The sequence below is a fragment of the Marmota monax genome, unplaced genomic scaffold, assembly GCF_021218885.2.
Source record: "Marmota monax isolate L192 unplaced genomic scaffold, Marmota_monax_Labrador192_F-V1.1 WCK01_AAM20220418_F8-fsc00078, whole genome shotgun sequence".
Taxonomy (NCBI): Eukaryota; Metazoa; Chordata; class Mammalia; order Rodentia; family Sciuridae; genus Marmota; species Marmota monax.
The window spans coordinates 2,888,562-2,910,052 of NW_026694865.1; the positions used below are offsets into that span (position 1 = coordinate 2,888,562).

The 21,491-nt window shown below is 37.6% G+C and overlaps 1 protein-coding gene and 1 pseudogene across 1 annotated transcript in view; one reads left to right on the plus strand and one right to left on the minus strand.

The window, feature by feature from the left end:
- Nucleotides 1-21,491, minus strand: part of Spesp1 (sperm equatorial segment protein 1) — a 123,355-nt gene that overhangs the window by 89,070 nt on the left and 12,794 nt on the right. The gene's annotated exons all lie outside the window — the stretch shown is intronic.
- Nucleotides 20,002-20,677, plus strand: LOC124080658 (methylglutaconyl-CoA hydratase, mitochondrial-like; annotated as a pseudogene).

Below are 21,491 nucleotides of genomic sequence, written 5' to 3' on the forward strand. Positions count from 1 at the left end.
GCGTTAAAGAGACTCATCTCATAGGAAAAGACGTCCAGAGACTGAAGGTGAAAAGTTGTGGAAAAAACATACCATTCACATGGACTGTGGAAACACGCAGGAGTTTCCATTCTCATTTCAAATAAAGTAGACTTTAAACCAAAGTTAATCAAAGGGGATAAAGACGGATATTTAATACTGCTTTAAGGAATCATACACCAACAAGATATAACAGTTATAAATATATATGCCCCAAACAATGGAGCATCTATATACATCAAGCAAACTTTACTCAGGTTCAAGAGTCAAATAGATCACAACACAATAATTCTGAGAGATTTTAACACATTTCTTTCACCACTGGACAGATTTTCCAAACCAAAGCTAAACAGAAAAATTATAGAAATCAATAATACAATCAATAACTTACACTTAACAGACATATATAGAATATTTCACCCATCAATGAGTGAATATACTTTCTTCTCAGCAGCACATGGATCCTTCTCTAAAATAGACCATATATTATGCCCAAAAGGACCTCTTAGCAAATTAAATAAGTAGAAATACTACCCTACATTCTATCAGATAATAATGGAATGAAATTAGAATCAATGATAAAATAAAAAATAGAAGCTACTTCAACACCTGGAGACTAAATAATATGCTATTAAGTGAACAATGGATTAAAGAGGAGATTAAAAAGTTCTTAGAGGTAAATGAGAACACTGATACAACATGTCAAAATCTCTGGGACACTATGAAAGCAGTACTAAGAGGAAAGTTCATTGCATGGAGTTCATTCTTTAAAAGAAGAAAAATCAACAAATAAACGACCTAACATTACATCTCAAAGCCCTAGAAAAAGAAGAACAAATCAACACCAAAAACAGAAGACAGGAAATAATTAAAATCATGGCTGAAATCAATGAAATTGACACACATTAAAAAAAAACTGGAAAAAATTGACAAAACAAAAAACTGGTTCTTTGAAAAAATTAATAAAATTGATAAACACTTAGCCATGCTAACGAAGAGAAAGGGAGAGAAAACTCAAATTACTAACACTTGTGACAGATATACAGATAATTAGAAATTATTTTGAAAATTTGTACTCCATTAAAATAGAAAATATCAAAGGCATCAACAAATTTCTCGAGTCATATGATTTTCCCAAACTGAATCAGGATGATATAAACAACATAAACAGGTCAATTTTAAGCAATGAAATAGAAGACACCACCAGAATCATTACCAACCACAAAAAACCCAGGACCAGATGGATACACAGCTGAGTTCTATAAGACCTTCAAAGAAAAACTAATACCAATACTCCTAAAATTATTCCATGAAATAGAAAAAGAGGGAACACTTCGAAACTCATTCTATGAGGCCAATATTGTTCTGATTCCAAAACCAGACAAAGACACATCAAAGAAAGAAAACTTCAGATAAATACCTCTAATGAACATAGATGCAAAAATTCCCAATACAATTCTGGCAAATTGAATACAAAAACATATTAAAAAGATAATGTACCCCAATCAAGTGGGGTTCATCCCAGGGATGCAAGGTTGGTTCAACATACAGAAATCAATAAATGGAATTCATCACACTAATAGATTTAAAGGTAAGAACCGTATGATCATCTCAATAGATGCATAAAAAGCATTCAATGCAATAGAGCACCCCTTCATGTTCAAAACACTAGAAAAACTATGGATTACAGAAACATATCTCATCATTGTAAAAGCTATCTATGCTAAGACCCAGGCCACATCACTCTAAATGGAGAAAAAATGAAACATTCCCTCTAAAAACTGGAAGAAGACAGGATACCCTCTTTTTGTCACTTCTATTTAACATAGTTCTTGAAACTCTAACCAGAACAATCAAACAGATGAAAGAAATTAAAGGGATATGGAAAAAATAGAACTCAAACTATCACTATTTCCTGACAACATGAATCTGGAAAACAGTATGGAGATTCCTTGGAAAACTTGGAATGGAACCACCATCTGACCCAGTTGTCCCACTCCTTGGTTTATACCCAAGGACTTAAAAACAACATACTACAGTGACACAGCCACATCAATGTTTATAGCAGCAAAATTCACAATAGCTAAATTGTGGAACCAACCTAGATGCCCTTCAATAGTTAAGTGGATAAAGAAACTGTGGTATATATACACAATTGAATATCAACATTAAAAGAGAATAAAATCATGGAATTTGAGGTAAATGGATGGAGTTGTGGAGTATATCATGCTAAGTGAAGTAAACCAATCCCATAAAACCAAAGGCCAAATGTTTTCTCTGATATGTGGATGTTGATCCATAATGGAGTTTGGGGGGAGCATGGGAGGAATGAAGGAACTTTAGATGGGGCAAAGGGGAGGGAGGGAAAGGGAGGAAGCATGGGAGTTAGGAAAGATGGAGGAATTAAATGGACATCATTATCCTAAGTACATGTATGAAGACCCTAATGATGTGACTATTTTGTGTACAACCAGAGACAGAAAAAATATGTGTACTATAAATTGAAATGTATTTTGCTGTCATGTATAACAAATTAGAATAAATAAATAATTTTTTTAAAAAAAGAAAAGAAACTGCTTCTTGTTTTTGTGATCCATATAATATGTTTTTTCCCATCCTTTCACCTTCAGTTTGTGGATGTCTCTGTCCATGAGGTGAGTCTCTTGGATTCAGCATATTGTTAGATCTTGTGTTTTTAATCCAATACGCTTGTCTGTGTCTTTTGATCAGTGAGTTTAGGCCATTAATGTTCAAGGTTATTATTGAGATATGATTTGTATTCCCAGTCATTTGGGTTTATTTCTAGATTTTAATTTGAATTAATTTCTCCTTTGATGGACTATTCCTTTAGTGTAGTTCCTCCCTTTGCTGGTTTTTACTTTTTTTTTTCATTTCATCTTCATGAAATATTTTGTTGAGAATGTTCTGTAGTGTAGGATATCTAGTTGCAGATTCTTTTAACTTTTATTTATCATGGAAGGTTTTTATTTCATCTTCAAATCTGAAGCTTAATTTTGCTGGACATAGAATTCTTGGTTGGCATCCATTTTCTTTCAGAGTTTGGTATATGTTATTCCAAGACCTCCTAGCTTTGAGGGTCTGGATTGAGAAATCAGTTGAGATCTGAATTGGTTTTCTCCCATACATAGTCTGATATTTTTCTCTCAGCCTTTAAAATTCTATCCTTATTCTGTATGTTACGCATTTTCATTATAATATTCCTTGGTGTACATCAGTTTTAATTTTGTACATTTGGGGTCCTGTAATTCTCTTGTATTTGATTTTCCATTTCATTCTTTAGGATTGGGAAATTTTCTGATATAATTTCATTGAAAATATTGGGCATTCCTTTGGTTTTTATCTCTGTGTCTTCATTTATCCCAATAAATCTTAAATTTTTTTTTCATGTTATCCCATAGTTCTTGGAAGTTCTGTTCATGGATTCTTTTTTTTTTTTTTAATTTTTTTTAGTTGTAGTTGGACACAATACCTTTTTATTTTATTTATTTATTTATTTTTATGTGGTGTTGTGGATTGAACCCAGGGCCTTGTGTGTACTAGGCAAGTGCTCTACCACTGAGCCACAATCCCAGCCCTGTTCATGGATTCTTAACATCTTCTCTCCATGGTCGATCATTTTCAAGGTTTATATATTTTGTTTTCATTGCCTGAGATTCTGTCTTCCAAGTGGTCTAGTCTGTTGGTGATGATTTCTATGGAATTCTATTGATTTATTTCATTCTGAGGATTTCTGCTTGTTTTTGTTTTCTTTTTTTTTTTCAGAATCTCTGCCTCTTTTTTAATATTTATTTTTTAGTTGTTGGACACAAAGTCTTTATTTTATTTATTTATTTTTATGTGGTGCTGAGGATCAAACCCAGGGCCTCACACATGCTAGGCAAGCACTCTACCACTGAGCCACAGCCCCAACCCTTTGCCTCTTTATCGAAGTGATCTTTCACTTCCCATATTTTCTCTCTGATTTCATTTCTTATACCATCCTTTACTTCACAGATCAGTTTAACTGTGTACATTCTGAAGTCCTTCTCTTACATTTCTTCCACTGTGGTATCAGTGGATTCTGTTATTGGAGTATCTTGGTTGGTTTGGGATGATTTTTTTCCCTTGATTTTTCATGTTGTTTGTGTGTCTATCATCTAACAGTATGGATGTGAGGTCACAGAGTTTCTACCTTGTGGACTTATAGTGTCCCTAATGGTTTTCAGTACCTCACTGTTTAGGGGGAGACAAATAATAACAACAACCAATACACACAATATACAACATTAATCCAAATAGTTCCTCCTATAATGTCTACAATGTTATATATCACAATAAATGGAAATTATATGATTAGTTATTGCCTATAATAAAAATAGCAAGTTTGCAAAAGTGTTTATAATATCAAATGGTAGACAAGGAGAGAACAGAAGTGATACAGGATGTGATGATTATGTGATGATTATTAAGGAGGAGAAGAAAAGAAAAAGTAAAAAAAATAAAGGAAGAGTGAAAGAGAGAACAATAGAGATTGGCTATAAGCATAAGAAAAGAGAGAATCAAGGGAAACAGGTAGGAGAAAAATATATACAAAGCAAATTTTTTTTAGTTGTCAATGGACCTTTATTTTATTTATTTATATGCAGTGCTGAGAATCAAACCCAGTGCCTCACACATGCTAGACATGTGCTCTACCACTGAGCCACAACTCCAGTCCCTAAAGTAAAACATTTTAAAAAATTAAAAATAGTGGCTGGGGTTGTGGCTCAGTGGTAGAGCACGTGTCTAGCATGTGTGAGGCACTGGCTTCAATCCTCAGCACCACATATAATAAATAAATAAAATTAAAGTCCTTTGACAACTACAATAATATTTAAAAAGGGCTGGGAATGTGGCTCAAGTGATTGAGTGCCCCTGAGTTCAATTCCTGGTACCAAAAAAAAAAAATTAAATTAAAAACAAAAACAAAAGTATATAAAACACAACTAAAGTATACTAATCAAACATCCTAATTCACAAATAATCCATGAAAAATAACTGGCTTCAAAAATGCTAGAAATGAGAAAAAACAAATATGAATATGTATAAATGTCCATGTACCATTAAAGTCAAAATTAAATAGAGAAGAAGAATTTTAAAAAAAGGTCTTGATGAAAAGTTAAAGAATTCTTTCTGTTGGAGTTCAAAAGATTCTCAGTTTCTCTCCTCAGCAGTTTTAGGTGGGATCATCTGGAGCACGATGCTCCACCCTCCAGATTGCTGGAGTGAGAGAGGTGATCCCGTCCTAGGCAGAGTTCCTGGAGGCAGGATTCAGACTTGGGTGATGCTGGGAGCCATTAGCCAAGTAGGTATGACAATTTCCTTGCCAGCGTACCCCATGTTGCAGTGACATTGAATGTACTTAACCTTGCTCAAGGACCAAGGCAGATTAGGGTGTTCCCGGTTTTAAGATAATCTTGTTTAGGGCGTTCCCAGTTTAGGTTCCAGGTTTAAGGTTTAAGATTATTCCTGCTGGGAATAGGGCGTATCCTGCTGCCTGAGTTCCCCTTGAGTTCTCACGGGATTCAGACAGTATATTTTGGAGATAGAAGCCCAGTGGAGGTGAATTTGGGAGAGAAGGAGGATTTGGGAAGAGAACGTGGATTTCCCCAGAACGTGATTGTAGACGGCTGGTGTGAGTTCGGGAATAAAGAGTTGCTGTTTGAATCTACAAGCTGTGTGGTGGCTCGTGATTGTGTGCCCAGCCAGACTGCGGCATTTGTGCCCAGCCAGACTGCGGCATTTGGTGGCTTGTACGGGGAACTTCTGAAGCTTGGAGGTAAGTGAAATTGCTCGCCCCTGAGGAAGAGCGAAAGAATGGGTGACCAACTCAAAAAACAATGTGTTATTGTTTTGATTTATCTTGTTTTTGTTTCAAGCTGCCTATCCCTAGAAATTTCTCAGGCAAACTGGAAAAAATGGTTGACTAAAGGTTTGAAGTTTGTCGGCCCTGAGGAAGAGAAAATTGATACAACGATTTTTTATTCCGTTTTTGTTTCATTCAGTTTCGGCTTTGTTTTGTGCTATCTTATTGGGTTGCGTTATCTTTATAGTAGATTAGAAATTAGTAAAAAACAAACCGAAAAGATGTTAAGTAAATTGTTAGAGGTTCAGACCATGGAGAAAGACATTTTAGATCAAGCAAAAGAGAAGGTCTCTCGAGCTAGTCAGACAGAGGAAGAAAATTTAAAGGAAAAGGGGTTGTTAGGAAAAAGGCCACAACAGGAGGCTGTTACTAACTCCATTTTATCACAAGAGGGCATAATTCAACCAACAGCCCCACCGATGGAGACAGCTGAGTGGCCCTCAAACCCCGTAGTTGATAAATGGGATCCTGAGACAGGACCTCAAAGATTAGCATGCCCTGTACTTGAACAGGCAGGAGGGCAGCGAATTCACCGTGCTTTAGATTTTAAAACAGTGAAGCAGTTAAAGGAGGCTGTAACAACCTACGGGCCCCAAGCTCCCTTCACGGTAAGCATGGTCGAGTCCATTACTAACTTGGACATGACGCCAGCAGATTGGGCTAGCATGTGTAAATCTGTACTAAATGGAGGACAATATTTGTTATGGAAGGTTGCCAATGAGGAATTTTGTGCGGAGACAGCTAGGCGAAATGCAGCAGCCGGTTACCCTCAAAGAAATCTAGATATGTTGTTAGGAAAAGGACCTTATGAGGGTCAACGGCAACAAATTGAATATGATCCTGCTATATATGCACAAATTGCTGCAGACGCAGTTAGGGCATGGAAGACTTTACAAGGACATGGAGATTTACAAGGTCAGCTATCTAAGGTAATACAGAGAGCTAATGAACCTTACGCTGACTTTGTAGATAGGCTAATTCAAACGGCTGCCAAAATTTTTGGGGATACAGAACAAGCAATGCCATTAATAAAACAACTGGCTTATGACCAAGCAAATCGTTGCTGCAGAGAGGTTATTAGACCATGGAGACATGAAGATTTAAACACATATATTAAATTATGTAGAGATATTAATGAACAAGGGCAAGTCTTGGCAGCTGCAGTACAACAGGCTTTAGATGCCAGGCCAAAAACATGCTATGATTGTGAACAAACAGGACATTTTAAAAGGAATTGCCCCATAAGAGGAGGGTTTAACAAAAGTAGGTATCAAAGGAATAGAATACCGGGTATTTGCCCACGATGCCGTAGAGGGAGACATTGGGCTAATGAATGCCGTTCTCAAACCACCATAGAAGGTACTCCCTTATCAAAAAACGGACAAAGACCAGGTATTTATCCAAGATATCGTGGAGAAAGGCATCAGGCTCCATTGCCAAAAAACGGACAGGGGGGCCCAATGCTCCGGGGCCCACAACCACAAATATACGGGGCAGTGGAGGATCCCAGCAACACCATCAGGGTAGTGCCCAGGACACATTGTCCATTAAATCCCTCATCAGACAAACCCGAGGGAGCGCAGGGTTGGACATCTGTGCCTCTGCCAGAGCAGTATTAACTCCAGAGATGGGAGTTCAAATCATTCCCACAGGAGTAAAAGGACCTCTTCCCCAAGGAACAGTAGGCTTATTACTGGGACGTAGTTCATCTACATTAAAAGGACTTATGATAAGTCCTGGGGTAATTGATCCCGATTATGTAGGTGAAATAAAAATTATAGCTAGTTCTCCAAGAGGTATATCAGTAATTTCACCTGGAGATAGAATAGCACAGTTGTTAATAATACCCAGCCTACATAATAAATTTCCTAGTCATAGTGTAGAAAGAGGTTCCAGGGGATTAGGCTCCACAGGTGTAGATTGGGCTATGTTGTCTTTAAATTTAGATTCTCGCCCAATGCTAAAACTAAATATTCAAGGTCATGAGTTTAATGGGCTACTGGACACAGGAGCTGACCTTAGCATCATATCTCGTCAAGAATGGCCAAAACATTGGCCATTACAACAAGCCACTCAAACGCTTCGAGGCCTAGGAGTGGCGACTAATCCCCATAGAAGTTCTATGATATTAGATTGGAAGGATCCTGAAGGATGTGAAGGAACTATACAGCCATATGTATTGGATCATCTTCCTATAAATTTACGGGGACGAGATGTCCTAGATCAATTAGGTTTGACGTTAACAAATAATATCAATCCTAATGTGCCCACTACTAGAGCTAGACAAGGCTTTAGGAAAGAAAAAAGATTAGGAAAACAAGGGCAAGGTATAGCAGCACCAGTACAAATAGATCAAGGAACAGACAGACATGGGTTGGATTTTCAGAAAGGGCCACTGAGACAATCAAAATTACTTGGAAATCAGAAAGACCAGTGTGGGTTCCTCAGTGGCCCCTGACTAAAGAAAAGATACAAGTAGCCCATGATCTGGTCAAACAACAATTAGCGGAAGGACATATACAACCTTCCATATCTCCCCATAATACTCCCATTTTTGTCATCAAAAAGAAATCTGGTAAATGGAGATTGTTGCAAGATTTAAGAGCCATTAATAATGAGATGGTTGTTATGGGACCTGCTCAATCAGGGATTCCTCAATTGTCTGCTTTGCCAAAAACCTGGCATGTTTTAGCTATAGATATTAAAGATTGTTTTTTTTCAATTCCAATTCATCCCGAGGATAGTCCACGTTTTGCATTTACTATCCCTGCATTAAATCATGAAGGTCCTGATCAGAGATATGAATGGAAAGTACTCCCTCAAGGGATGGCTAACAGTCCAACTATGTGTCAAATATATGTTAACAAAGCAATCCAGCCACTTAGAAATCAAAATCCTGAACTACAAATATTTCACTATATGGATGATGTATTATTGGCACATAAAGATAAAAACATATTGCTGGAATGTTATGCCACACTTACAAACTTATTAAAAAATTATAATCTAGAGATAGCAATAGATAAAGTACAATTAAATTTTCCAATTAATTATTTAGGAGTTCTACTATCCTCAACCATGGTCCGTCCACCAAAAATTCAAATACGAGTAGATCAACTCAAATCACTTAACGACTTTCAAAAGTTATTGGGAGACATAAATTGGATAAGGCCTTATCTAGGTATACCAACAGGAGAGTTGGGACCTTTATTTGATATTCTAAAAGGTCCATCAGATCCAAATTCACCCCGCATGTTAACTCCTAAAGCAAGAAAGGCATTAAAAATTATTGAAACATATATGGAAAACATACATTTGGATAGAATTGATATAAGTTTGCCTTTATTATTTATTGTACTACCAACAAAAAATATTCCTACAGGAGTATTTTGGCAAGAAGGTCCATTATTGTGGATACATTTACCTTATTCTCCTAACACTATTCTTACTAGGTATCCTGAGGCTGTAGGACAATTAATACTCAAAGGAATAAAAGCAGCGAAGGGAGTGTTTGGAATTTCTCCCAATAAAATTATTACTCCATATACTATGGATCAAATTGATGAGTTAGCTAATGAGTTAAATACTTGGGCAATAATCATGTGTAAATCTAATGTTTCATTTGATAATCATTTACCATCTAATCCTTTGTTGTCTTTTTGGTCTAAGCATCCTGTAGTTTTTCCTAAAATGACAAGAAAAACACCTATCATGAATGCTCCAAATATATTCACTGATGGGTCAAATAATGGTACAGCAGCAGTAGTTACCCCTGATCAAACTTTTACATTTTTAGTACCCAAACAATCAGCTCAAAAGGTAGAGCTTAATGCAGTATTACAAGCTTTTGTGATGTTTAAAGATTCTGTATTTAATTTATTTTCTGATAGTCAGTATGTAGTTAATGCTATAGTATCTCTTGAAGATGCTGGTAGGATTTCCCCTTCTTCTACTGTTTTCTCTTTGTTTTCCACTATACAAAGTCTAATCTGGGACAGAAAAGATCCATTCTTTATAGGACATATTAGGGCACATACAGGATTGCCTGGAGCCCTTAGTTTAGGCAATGATTTAGCAGATAAAACTACACATGACATACATATTTTCTCTACATTTGAAGAAGCTACAAATTTTCATAAAAGGTTTCATGTTAATGCTAATACTTTACAAAAGCATTTTAAAATAACTAAGGAACAAGCCAGACATATAATAAAAACAATGTCAAAATTGTGTGACATTTTTACCACAAGTTAATCTTGGAGTCAATCCTAGAGGACTGATACCTAACCATATTTGGCAGATGGACGTCACACACTTGCCAGAATTTGGAAAATTAAAATATTTACACGTTACAGTCGATACTTCTTCTGGATTTTTGATGGGCTCCCTTCATGCCGGAGAAAAAACTAAAGATGTTATAGCTCATTGCTTACAAAATTTTGCCACTGTGGGTGTTCCTAAACAGTTAAAAACCGATAATGGTCCTGGCTATACCTCTACCTCTTTTAAACAATTTTGCTCATCATTTGGTATTACTCATATAACAGGAATCCCATACAATCCACAGGGACAAGGCATAGTTGAAAGAGCTCATCAAACTATTAAAACATACTTATTAAAGCAAAAAGAGGGAATTGGAAGGGGGTATATATCCCCCAAAGATAAACTTAAAATAACGCTTTTTACTCTAAACTTTTTAAATTTGGATTCATCAGGACTTAGTGCTGCGGAAAGGCATATGTATCCAAAAAATGTACATAAGCCTAAAGTACTTTGGAAAGATATTTTAACAGGACAATGGAAAGGTCCTGACCCAGTGATTGTCTGGAGTCGGGGGTCTGTTTGTGTTTTTCCACAGGGAGAACAGCAGCCCATTTGGATTCCAGAGAGATTAACTAAAACAGTTTCTACAGATCGAAAAGAAGATGATTTGACTCAAATCCATAACAGCTGATATCCAGAACTCCAGCTTGGCCATTCTTACATCTGCGACAGTGATTAACCAGGATGCTTTTTTCAATAGCTATTTTATTATTGCATTTTTCCACATCATAAGGTTCTATTTTTATTTTTTGAGCTCATACAAACCTAGGTTAATGTTTTTCTGATCAGTTTTATTTTTTGACTGTGGAGTTTTTAAACATTGCAATGGAGATTTCACCCAGGTAAAGCTACAAGGCCTTTACTATTATGTGTTGTACGTTTGTGTACACTCTTGTGTTTTGTGTTGTATGTCTGTATGTGCGTATGTCCATATTTCTTATATGAGGAGCGCTCATGAAAAAATGGATCCGAATTATTATTATTTTTTTATTCACGTGATTTAAATGGTTTAATTTAAATTATGTAAACAGCTGTTAAGGATTGTTTTTAAAGGTGGTTAACAGATCTGTTTGTTTACTAGTTTAAATTAGGTAAAAAGCTGTTAAGGATTGTTTTTAAAGTAGGTTAACAGATCTGTTTGTTTACTTTCACCTTTCCTTTTCATTATATTTAATAATTCTTTTCAGGATAATGTTTCTTTAGCATCATTGCCAGAATTCCTATCTTCATCCCAGTGCCGGTGAAGAACTCAACAAGTAATGCTCAATCAAAGAGTCAACTTACTTTGGGAGGAAACGGATTTTGGGAGGAAATGGACATATTGATAGATTCCTCTGCTTTGAACTGCTTGCAGAACTTGCCTGGACTATGTAACTATCGTTTGGTGCAGCGAATTGTGGTAATGCTAGCATATCTTTGCTGATGGTGTCACTAGTGATGCAATTTTTATTTCCTTGCCAGTGCACCCCATGTTAATTGTGGTAGTGCTGACATATCTTTGCTGATGGTGTCACCAGTGATGCAATTTTTCCCAAGGAGCTGTCAATTGGCTTGGTGTCGTGGCATTTCTGTATCCTCCTCCCTTCTGCTAGTGATGGTCTAAAATTTGGGGGCCAATGGCTTATGCTGGACCGGTAGTCAGTGACGGGTATGATCCAATTGCAGTGGTATCAACCTAAGACAGGAGGCTGACGCCTAAAGGTCAGTTTTCCGATGACGGGTAAGAACCATATGTTAAATTGGACAACCTACCAGGCACGGTCCATAAGCCACATTAACCTCACTCCCCCACTGGCACCAAGGCCAAATTTGGGGGCCAACAGAGGTGAGGCAAAGAACCTCACCCCCCCACTGGTGCATAGACCTATCCACAAGTATGGCTGTATGCTGGACCGGTAGTCAGTGACGGGTATGATTCAATTGCAGTGGTATCAACCTAAGACAGGAGGCTGACGCCTAAAGGTCAGTTTTCCGATGACGGGTAAGAACCATATGTTGAATTGGACAACCTACCAGGCACGGTCCTTAAGCCACATTGCTTGTTGTTTAATTAATCAGAAGGGGGGAGATGCTGGGAGCCATTAGCCAAGTAGGTATGACAATTTCCTTGCCAGCGTACCCCATGTTGCAGTGACATTGAATGTACTTAACCTTGCTCAAGGACCAAGGCAGATTAGGGTGTTCCCGGTTTTAAGATAATCTTGTTTAGGGCGTTCCCAGTTTAGGTTCCAGGTTTAAGGTTTAAGATTATTCCTGCTGGGAATAGGGCGTATCCTGCTGCCTGAGTTCCCCTTGAGTTCTCACGGGATTCAGACAGTATATTTTGGAGATAGAAGCCCAGTGGAGGTGAATTTGGGAGAGAAGGAGGATTTGGGAAGAGAACGTGGATTTCCCCAGAACGTGATTGTAGACGGCTGGTGTGAGTTCGGGAATAAAGAGTTGCTGTTTGAATCTACAAGCTGTGTGGTGGCTCGTGATTGTGTGCCCAGCCAGACTGCGGCATTTGTGCCCAGCCAGACTGCGGCAGGGTGAGCTCCAGGTTCTCTGTTGAATGCCAGTTGGTCTGGAGATTTTAAATCAGCCTACCTTTTAGTGCCCATTACTTGCTGGTCCATGCTGAAAGTCTTTACCCCAGGAATCTCCACTGGATTCTACTCATGTGGTGGGGAACCTAATACTTAGTTCCCTGCGTCACATTTGGACCCCACGTTTCCTGGTCTCAGGTTCAGTCTCCAAACAGTCTCTCCCACCTGCCCGTCCTAGTCTCCAGCTGGTCCTGCAAGCAGTCAGATTGGAGGGGGAGGGGTAGAGCTGGGTGGGTTTCCATGACCAGTTGTCCCCTGTGTAAACCTCTCTCCACGTTTGATTTTCTCCTGGTCACTTAAGCACAATCTGTGGTGTGGTGTGTGTTTACTGGGCCTATATTTCAGCCAAACACAGGTTTGCCAAGATTTGGCCCCCTCAGCTGCCAGACCCTTCACAGCGGCTGCAAAATTGTTCCTTCTTTTGTCCTCTGCAGGCCACCTGGATAGATGGCAACTTCTTTCCCTGTACACGAATATTGTGCAGGGAGTCTTTCAGGTTTGCTAGGCAATGACCTTGATCTCTAAACACTCTGTACCCAGACATGCCTGGTGCTTTCCAAAAATGTGGGTTCCCTTAATTCCCTTATCCTCTACTGTGCTCAGGGGAGGATCACTCTGGCTGGTGCTTCCGACCCCTCTGTGGCAATGGCTGTGCCACTGGGGATTTCTTCCATATTTTATTATATCCAACCTACTGAGTCCCCAGTCTGTTTTGAATGTAGATTTAAATTCCAGTAAAGTCCCCTAGCTTTTTTTTTTTTTAACCCACCTTGCTGAGAAGCTGCCTGTTTTCTATCTTGGTTTCACTCCATGGATAAGCCAAGAAAGCAGCCTCCTCTATTCTGCCATCTTGAAAACTCTATTGTCTTTCATTTTAATATTCAGATTATACCAGATTTGGCCCTGCATACTAGATTCTGTGTCATTTTGCATGTGTGTGTGTGATTGAACCCAGAGGTACTTTACCACTTCTCCAACCCTTTTTATTTTATTTTTTTTGTTTTGAGACAGGTCTCACTAAGTTTCTGACACTGGCCTTAAACTTGTGATCCTCTTGCCTCAGCCTCCCAAGTCTCTGGGACTACAGATGTGGGTCACCACACCTGGCCTTTCCCTATTATTCCCGAATATCCAGAATCATCTTTGGTTTTCCTGTCCAGTTCTTGAGTCAGTCAATTCTCTGAAGAGCCTTCCTTTCTCTTTGTACAGAATGATATTTAGAAACCAAAGTCTAGGCACTTGGTGTGCTCATTGTTTTTGACATATCATTGCTTCTAGAGTCTCTCTCAGGACAGAGCTATGGAATGTACAGATAGATACACTCGTGTACATGTGCTCACACACACCATACATTTACACCTATATTTATTTCTATACATACCTATCTGTATTTTTAAAAGCCATGAGTCTACACTAGTATGTTCATTTCCAATCTAACTATATGATTCACTTTAGTTTCCCTCCTTTCCATATTTTTGTCTCCTGTCTCTGATATGTTATCCTTATGTTTACTTATTTGTGTCAACATACTCAATGTCTGTTTTTCTTTATTCCTTCCTTCCTTTCTTCTCTTGTGGCACTTGGGATTGAACCCTGGGCACTCTATCACTGAGCTGCATCTTCAGTTGGTTTTTTGTTTGTAGTTTTGTTTTGTTTTGTTTTTTCTTTGAGACTTGCCAAGTTGTCAAGGCTGGTCTCAAACATGTGATGCTCCAGCTTTAGCCTCTTGAGTAGCTGGGTTTACAGGTGTGTAAAACCATACCTGGCAATTCATTCAGTGTATCTAACGTCCCATGTTCATGGTCATTCACTCCCTGATGTGGTCACCCTTTACTATACCTACCTTCTGAGCCTCCACTCTAGGTCATTCCTCCACCAGGACACCCGCCTTAGCTTGCTCGGGCTCTGAACTCTTCTTTGGGTGGGTTTCCTGTACAGTGGATGCCCTCCTTACTCCACTCAGGCTCTGACTCCCCACATGGGGCCACCCTCACATGGACACCCTTTCCACCCAGTTCAGGCCCTAACTCTACACTGAGCTGCCTCCGGCGTGGCCTCTGCTCTCGCAGCTCAGGCACTGACATCTATTGCTGGGCTTCCCCTATTTGGACACCTATCTCACCCTTGGAAACATCTTTCTTTTCTGGAACAAAAATTTCCAGAATCACCTGTGTTTTTCCTGCTTAGCCCTGGAATAAGCCATTTCTCCCAGGAATCCTAGTTTATTTTAGCATAGTTTTTAGAAATCAAGATTGAGGCACTTAGTGTACACATTGGAATATACCATGAGTCATAGAATATACCATGTTGGACTATCCCTGGTCATGTCTGCTTCCTTCCCTCTGCTCTAACCCACCATGTGCTCCTTCCACATAGGTGGCCTCTCACCATGCTTGGGTTATGACACCCCATGTGGGGCTGCCTCCACAATGTCCCTCACCCTCCTCAGGCTCTGATACCCATGCAGGACCTCCCACCATGGATACGCTTTCCTTGCCCAGTTCAAATTCTGATTCATTGTTCTAACCCATGTGGCTGCCTCCCAAATCCCAGATCTCCCTGTGTGGCATGTTTTTACTGGCCATTTATACATCTTTTATCAAGTGTCTATGTGAGGTTTTTTTTTTTCCCCCATTTATAACACTGTTTTTCTTGGCTCGTTGATTTGTAGAGGGCTTTTTTTTTTTTTTAAATATATTCTGGATGGAATTCCTTGTATTATTTTTTAATATATTTATTTTTTATTTAAGATAGAAACTTTTAGAACTTTATAGTCATGTATAATAGTGGAATTCATCTCAACAAAAGTACTTTTTCATTGGTTCTTTTTAGTTGTAAATAATAGTAGAATCCATTTTGATATAATTATACAAGCATGGACTATGTCTTATTTCTAGTTAGGATCTCACTCTTGTAGATACACATGATGGTGAGATTCACTGTAGTGTATTCATGTATGTACATAGGAAAGTTATGTGACATTTATTCTACTGTCTTTCCATTTGCTATCCCCCACACCTTCCTTTCATTCCCTAATGTCTAATCTACTGAATTTCTACTCTTCGTCTGTCCCTCATTGTGGGTTAGCCTCCACATGTCAGAAAACATTCAACCTTTGGCTTTTGGGATTGGCTTATTTCACTTAGCATGATAGTCTCCAAATCTATCCCCTTACTGGCAAATATCATAAAGTCATTCTCATTCTCCTTTATGTCTGAGTAATACTCCATTGTGTGTATGAATGAACAAATGAATATATATATATATCACATTTTCCTTAACCATTCATTTGTTCAAGGGCATCTAGGTTGTTTTCATAGCTTAGCTATTGTGAATTGAGCTCCTATAAACATTGATGTGGCTGCATTTTAAATGCAGATTTAAAATGATTTTAAATCCTTTAAATATATACTGAGGAGTGGGATAACTGGGTCAAATGGTGGTTCCATTCCTAGTTTTTTGAGTAATATCCATACTGCTTTCCAGAGTGGTTGCACCAATTTGCAGTGCTATCATCAATGGATGAGTGTACTTTTTACCCACATCCTCACTCCCATTTATTGTTACTTATATCCTTGATAATTGCCATTCTGACTGGAGAAAGATGGAATCTCAGTGTAGTTTTAATCTGTATTTCTCACATTGCTAGAAATGTTGAACATTTTTTTTTCTTATATTTGTTGACAGATTGTATTTCTTCTGTGAAGTGTCTATTCAGTTCCTTTGCCCATTTATTAATGGAATTATTTGGGGGGTTTTTGTTTGTTTTTGGTGTTAAGTTTTTTGAGTTCTTTATATATCCTGGATATTAATGCTCTATCTAGGTGCAGGTAGCACAGATTTTCTCCCATTCTGTTGGCTCTCTTTTCATGCTCTTGATTATTTTCTTTGCTATGAAGAAGTTTTTTAGTTTGATGCCATTCATCTACTGATCATTGGTTTTACTTCTTGTGGTTTAAGAGTCTTGTTAAGGAACTCAGTTCCCAAGCTGATATGTTAGGGTACTGGGCCTACATTTTCTTTTACTAGGTGCAGGGTTTCTGGTCTAATGCCTAGGTCCTTGATCTACCTTGAGTTGAGTTTCGTGCAGGGTGAGAGATAGGGGTTAAACCTCATTCTACTACATATGGATTTCCAGTTTTCCCAGCACCATTTGTTGGAGAGGCTATCTTTTATCCAATGTATGTTTTTGGCACCTTTGTCTAGTATGAGGTAACTATTTTGGAGGGATTTTTCTCTGTGTCTTCTATTCTGTTCCATTGGTCTTCCTTGCCTGTTTTGGTGCCAATACTGTGCTATTTTTTTTTCTTTTTCTTTTTTTTTTTTTTTTTTTTTAGAGAGAGAGAGAGAGAGAGAGAGAGAGAGAGAGAGAGAGAGAGAGAGAGAGAATTATATATCTGATAAATGTTACATGTATACTTAGGAAGAATGTTTATTCTATGTTTGGGGGTGTGATATTCTATAATTAACAATTAGATAAGTTGGTGGATAGTATTTACTTACGCAATATCTTGTTTTTATCCCATTACTGAAAAAACTGAGCTGAATTTTCCAAATATGATTGTGAATTTGTCTATGCTTTTATTCTGTTAACTTCTGATTTATGGACTTGGAACTAGGTTCTTAGCTGCATATAAATTTAGATACCTTTATGGTGAACTATTAATATGAAAATTTGTTGTTAATATGAAATTTCCCTTTTTAAGTAATACTTCTTGCCTTAAAGTCTACCTTCTCTGATATTAATATAATCTATGTGCTTTGTTTGGTTAGTTGTTTGCATGACATAGTTATCAAACTTCTCATACTATACTTATTTTTGCTCTCATATCTTTGTGTGTATCTTATAAGCAGTATATAATTGGATCATTTTTTTAAAAAAATCTGACAGTCTATGTTTTTTAATAAGTGGTTTCATTTACCCAAATATGAAATAATTAAGTTGGGTTTAAGTCTATCACATTGCTATCTGTTTTCTATTTTTCCTTTTTTTTCTTCTTCCCTTCATGCCTTCTTTTTTTTTTTTTTAATTAATGACAGGTTTTAATATTCCATTTACCTTTTTTTCATTTTCTTTTTACTATCAGACCTTTCAGTTAATAATAGAATTTACAAAATGTATAAATATCACTTTCAGGGGCTGGGGATGTGGCTCAAGCGGTAGCGCGCTGGCCTGGCACGTGTGCTGCCTGGGTTCGATCCTCAGCACCACATACAAAAAAGATGTTGTGTCTGCCGAAAACTAAAAAAAATAAATAAATATTAAAATTCAAAAAATAAATAAATAAATATCACTTTCACAAATAATACAAGAATCTTATAACAGCTAATATCCACTTAGCTCCACAAACATATTTCATTACTTTTACATATTTTATTTCCTACCTTTGTTACAAACCCCATAAACATCTGTCATGATAGAAAAGACTAGTAAAAAGTAGTTTTTTGTATCTACTCAGTACAATAACATGGGATTATATTCTTTCACCCTGAATAAATCACTTTAGGATTTCTTACCATGTTGGTTTGCTAAGGATGAACTTCACAGTTCTTGTTTATCTGAAGACTTTTATATTTTCTCACTTTAATATTTTGAGGTGCTTTTTGTTGTTATTTTGTTTTTGTGCAGAATGCTAGGTGTATGGGATTTTTTGTCAGCTTTTTAAAAAATTTGCTTTCGTCAATTTAAAGATGTTAGTTATCCCATTGTCTTTCACTGTCCATAGAATTTTCAGAGATCAACTATCAACTTTATTGTTGTTCACCAAGAGATATTAAATTCTTTTTTCCTGGCTGTTTTTAAGATTTTTTTTTATATCTCGGGTTTTTAGATGTTTGCTTATGATACATTTAGATATGGTTTTATTGTCCTGCTTGTGATTTGTGGAGCTTTTTGAATCTTTAACTTTATTATTCATTAAGAGAATTCTCAGTTATAATTCTGGGGATTTTGCTTATCTCTTTTCTCTTTCTCTTCTCCTTCAAAAATACCAATTACATATATGTTAGACCTTTTTCCTGTGCCCCATATCTCTGTGTTTTTTGACTTTCCATTGCTTATTTTCCCCTTTTGAGTTCAGTTTAAATATTTTCTATGACTATCTTTGAATCTAGATTGAATCCAATGGTTCTTAATTTCAGATATTTCAACTTGCAGCTATAGAATGTCCATATGATTCATATTTGTATATTCAAATTCTCTGCTGAAGTACTTTATCTTTTCATGTATTTTGTCTATCTTTTCCTCTAATTTAAAAACCATAATCATTAGAGTTATCTTGAAGTCCTTTCTCCAATATCTGATAATCTCTGGGTCTGCTTCATTTGTTGTTTTTTCTCATGGTTACTGGTAGTTTTTTCTTTTTCTTTTCCTTATTATATGCATGTCCAGTGGGTTTTTGTTGTTATTTGTTTTGCTTTTGTCTACCAGATATGGTAGATAACATAGTGAAAGGGCTCCATATGATATTTCTCTGAGTGTTGAATCTTGTTCTGGTAATGTCTACTTAAATTTGTCCCTCTTCATATTGTGTAATGCTTGGAGTTCATGGTCCTTAATCCTACTATTTGACCTTTTTGGAGTCTCCATTAAGTTCCTAGGCAGTCCTAAAGGTTTGTAATTCTACATTTGGCTAAGCCTAACTCTGTATCCCTATTCCTGGACAAACTCTGTGATCTCTGACCAGTTCTCAGCCTTTCAGAAACTCGTCTCAGCCTAATCTTTGCTGGAGTCTTCCCCGTATTTATATCAGGCTGCAGCACTGTGGGCTTTGGGCGCCCTGCAGGTTGGTCACACCTGCCTGGTGGCTGCTTGTCATGCCCAGCACCACCTGGGGGAGAGGCTGTCTGGTTTGTGCATGGCTGGGCTGGGCTGGGCTGGGCTGGGCGGTCTGGGCCCTGGGCTGGGCACCAGCTGCTGGGAATCCCTCCTGAGGGAGGGGAAACAGCTTTGAGGCTGAGACTAAGGATGAGCTGCAGGTGCGGCACAAGGAGGAAGACAACAGAGAGTTGGGAAAAACTAAAAGGGTTGTGAAGAGTGAAATAGCATATTGTTCACATCATTTAATTTTGACACATGCTTATGGAGCACCTATAATATGTTCACCATAAGTGAAAATGAGAATCGAAGTGCTCGGAATAAGTAGAGCTTATAGCAAAAACTCATTTAGTAAAAATCTTATTAAAATGTTATCAAAAGCTGGGGATGCTTTAAGATCTGATTAAGAAAGTTTGAACAATAATAATTAGGAGTGAAGTCCCAGAGATATTCTGTGTTGGTGCCCCTTCCCTTAAGGAAAGGGCCAAAATGAATTTCAGTGAAGTTGGTCCTTTTGTCTCCAAAACAAGAGCAGAAATTAATGACTTTGCCAATCTGCCATTGCCAACCACTGCAGCAATAGATGGACTTGCACAAGGTGGTGGTCTTAAATTGGCTCAAGACTGTGATACAGGAGTAGCAGCTTCCTCTGCAAAAATGGGCCTTGTTAAAACAAAGTTGGCAATTATTCCTGGTGGAGGGGGAACTCAGTAATAATCACATGCCATCAGAATGTCCCTGGCCAAGGAGCTCACCTTCTTTGCGGGAGTCTTTGATGGCCAGGGACAGAACCAGGAGGTGGATGCTGTCTACAGAAAGACTCTGGACCTAGCAAGAGAGTTTCTACCTCAGGAAACTGTTGCAATGAGAGAGGCAAAATTAGCAATTAATCAAGGAATGGAAGTTTATGTAGTAACAGGATTAGCCATAGAATAAGCATGTTATGCTCAAACTATTCCAACAAAAGACAAACTTGAAGGTCTTCTTTCTTCTAAAGAGGAAAGGCCCCCTCACTATAAAGGAAAATAGGAAAAAAAAAACATTAGTTTTTATAGTGTCACTGTGATAAAAGTACTTCTGAAAGTATCTTTCAAATCCACTCTGATGCCTCAGCACATGGAATCTCAATGACCAAAGTGAAGAGCAAGTAACTCATATAGTGTGTTAAGCATCTGGAATGGACCCATAAGTGTACTTCATGCCAATGTGTATCATGTTATATTCACTCAGATTTATAAAACTAGCAGTATATATTGTCAAAAACAAATTTAAAATTTAGATATATGGGGCCGGGGCTATAGCTCAGTTGGTAGAGTGCTTGCCCAGCATGCACAAGGCCCTGGGTTCAATCCCCAGCACCACCAAAAAAATAAAAAATAAAAAATTAGGTGAATGTTTTAAAATAGTTCCTGCATATGAGGTTTTCCACTCTTAATTTTTTAATGTGAATAATGTATATATTGCACATTCTAGGGAATAATATTGATTATTGATTGTATGTCTATCTACTATACTGCATTAAGAAAATAAAATAACTTCCACATATCAAAAAATAATAAATTCACAAATTGATTTTCAGATTAATAGACTATTTCGGGGGGTCAAAGACAGCATGAAAGTACAAATGCTCAGATTTTTTTCAAATGTTAATTAAGAGTGGAATAGATAAGCCTTGTCATCTCATTCCTCCTTGCGTTTGTTTTTCGTTTTGTTTTGTTTTGTTTTCGGTACTGGAGATTGAACCCAGGGGTGCTTACCACTCAGCTATATCCCAGATCTTTTAATTTTTTATTTTGACCCATGCTGTTTACAGAAAGACCCTGGACCTGGCAAGAGAGTTTCC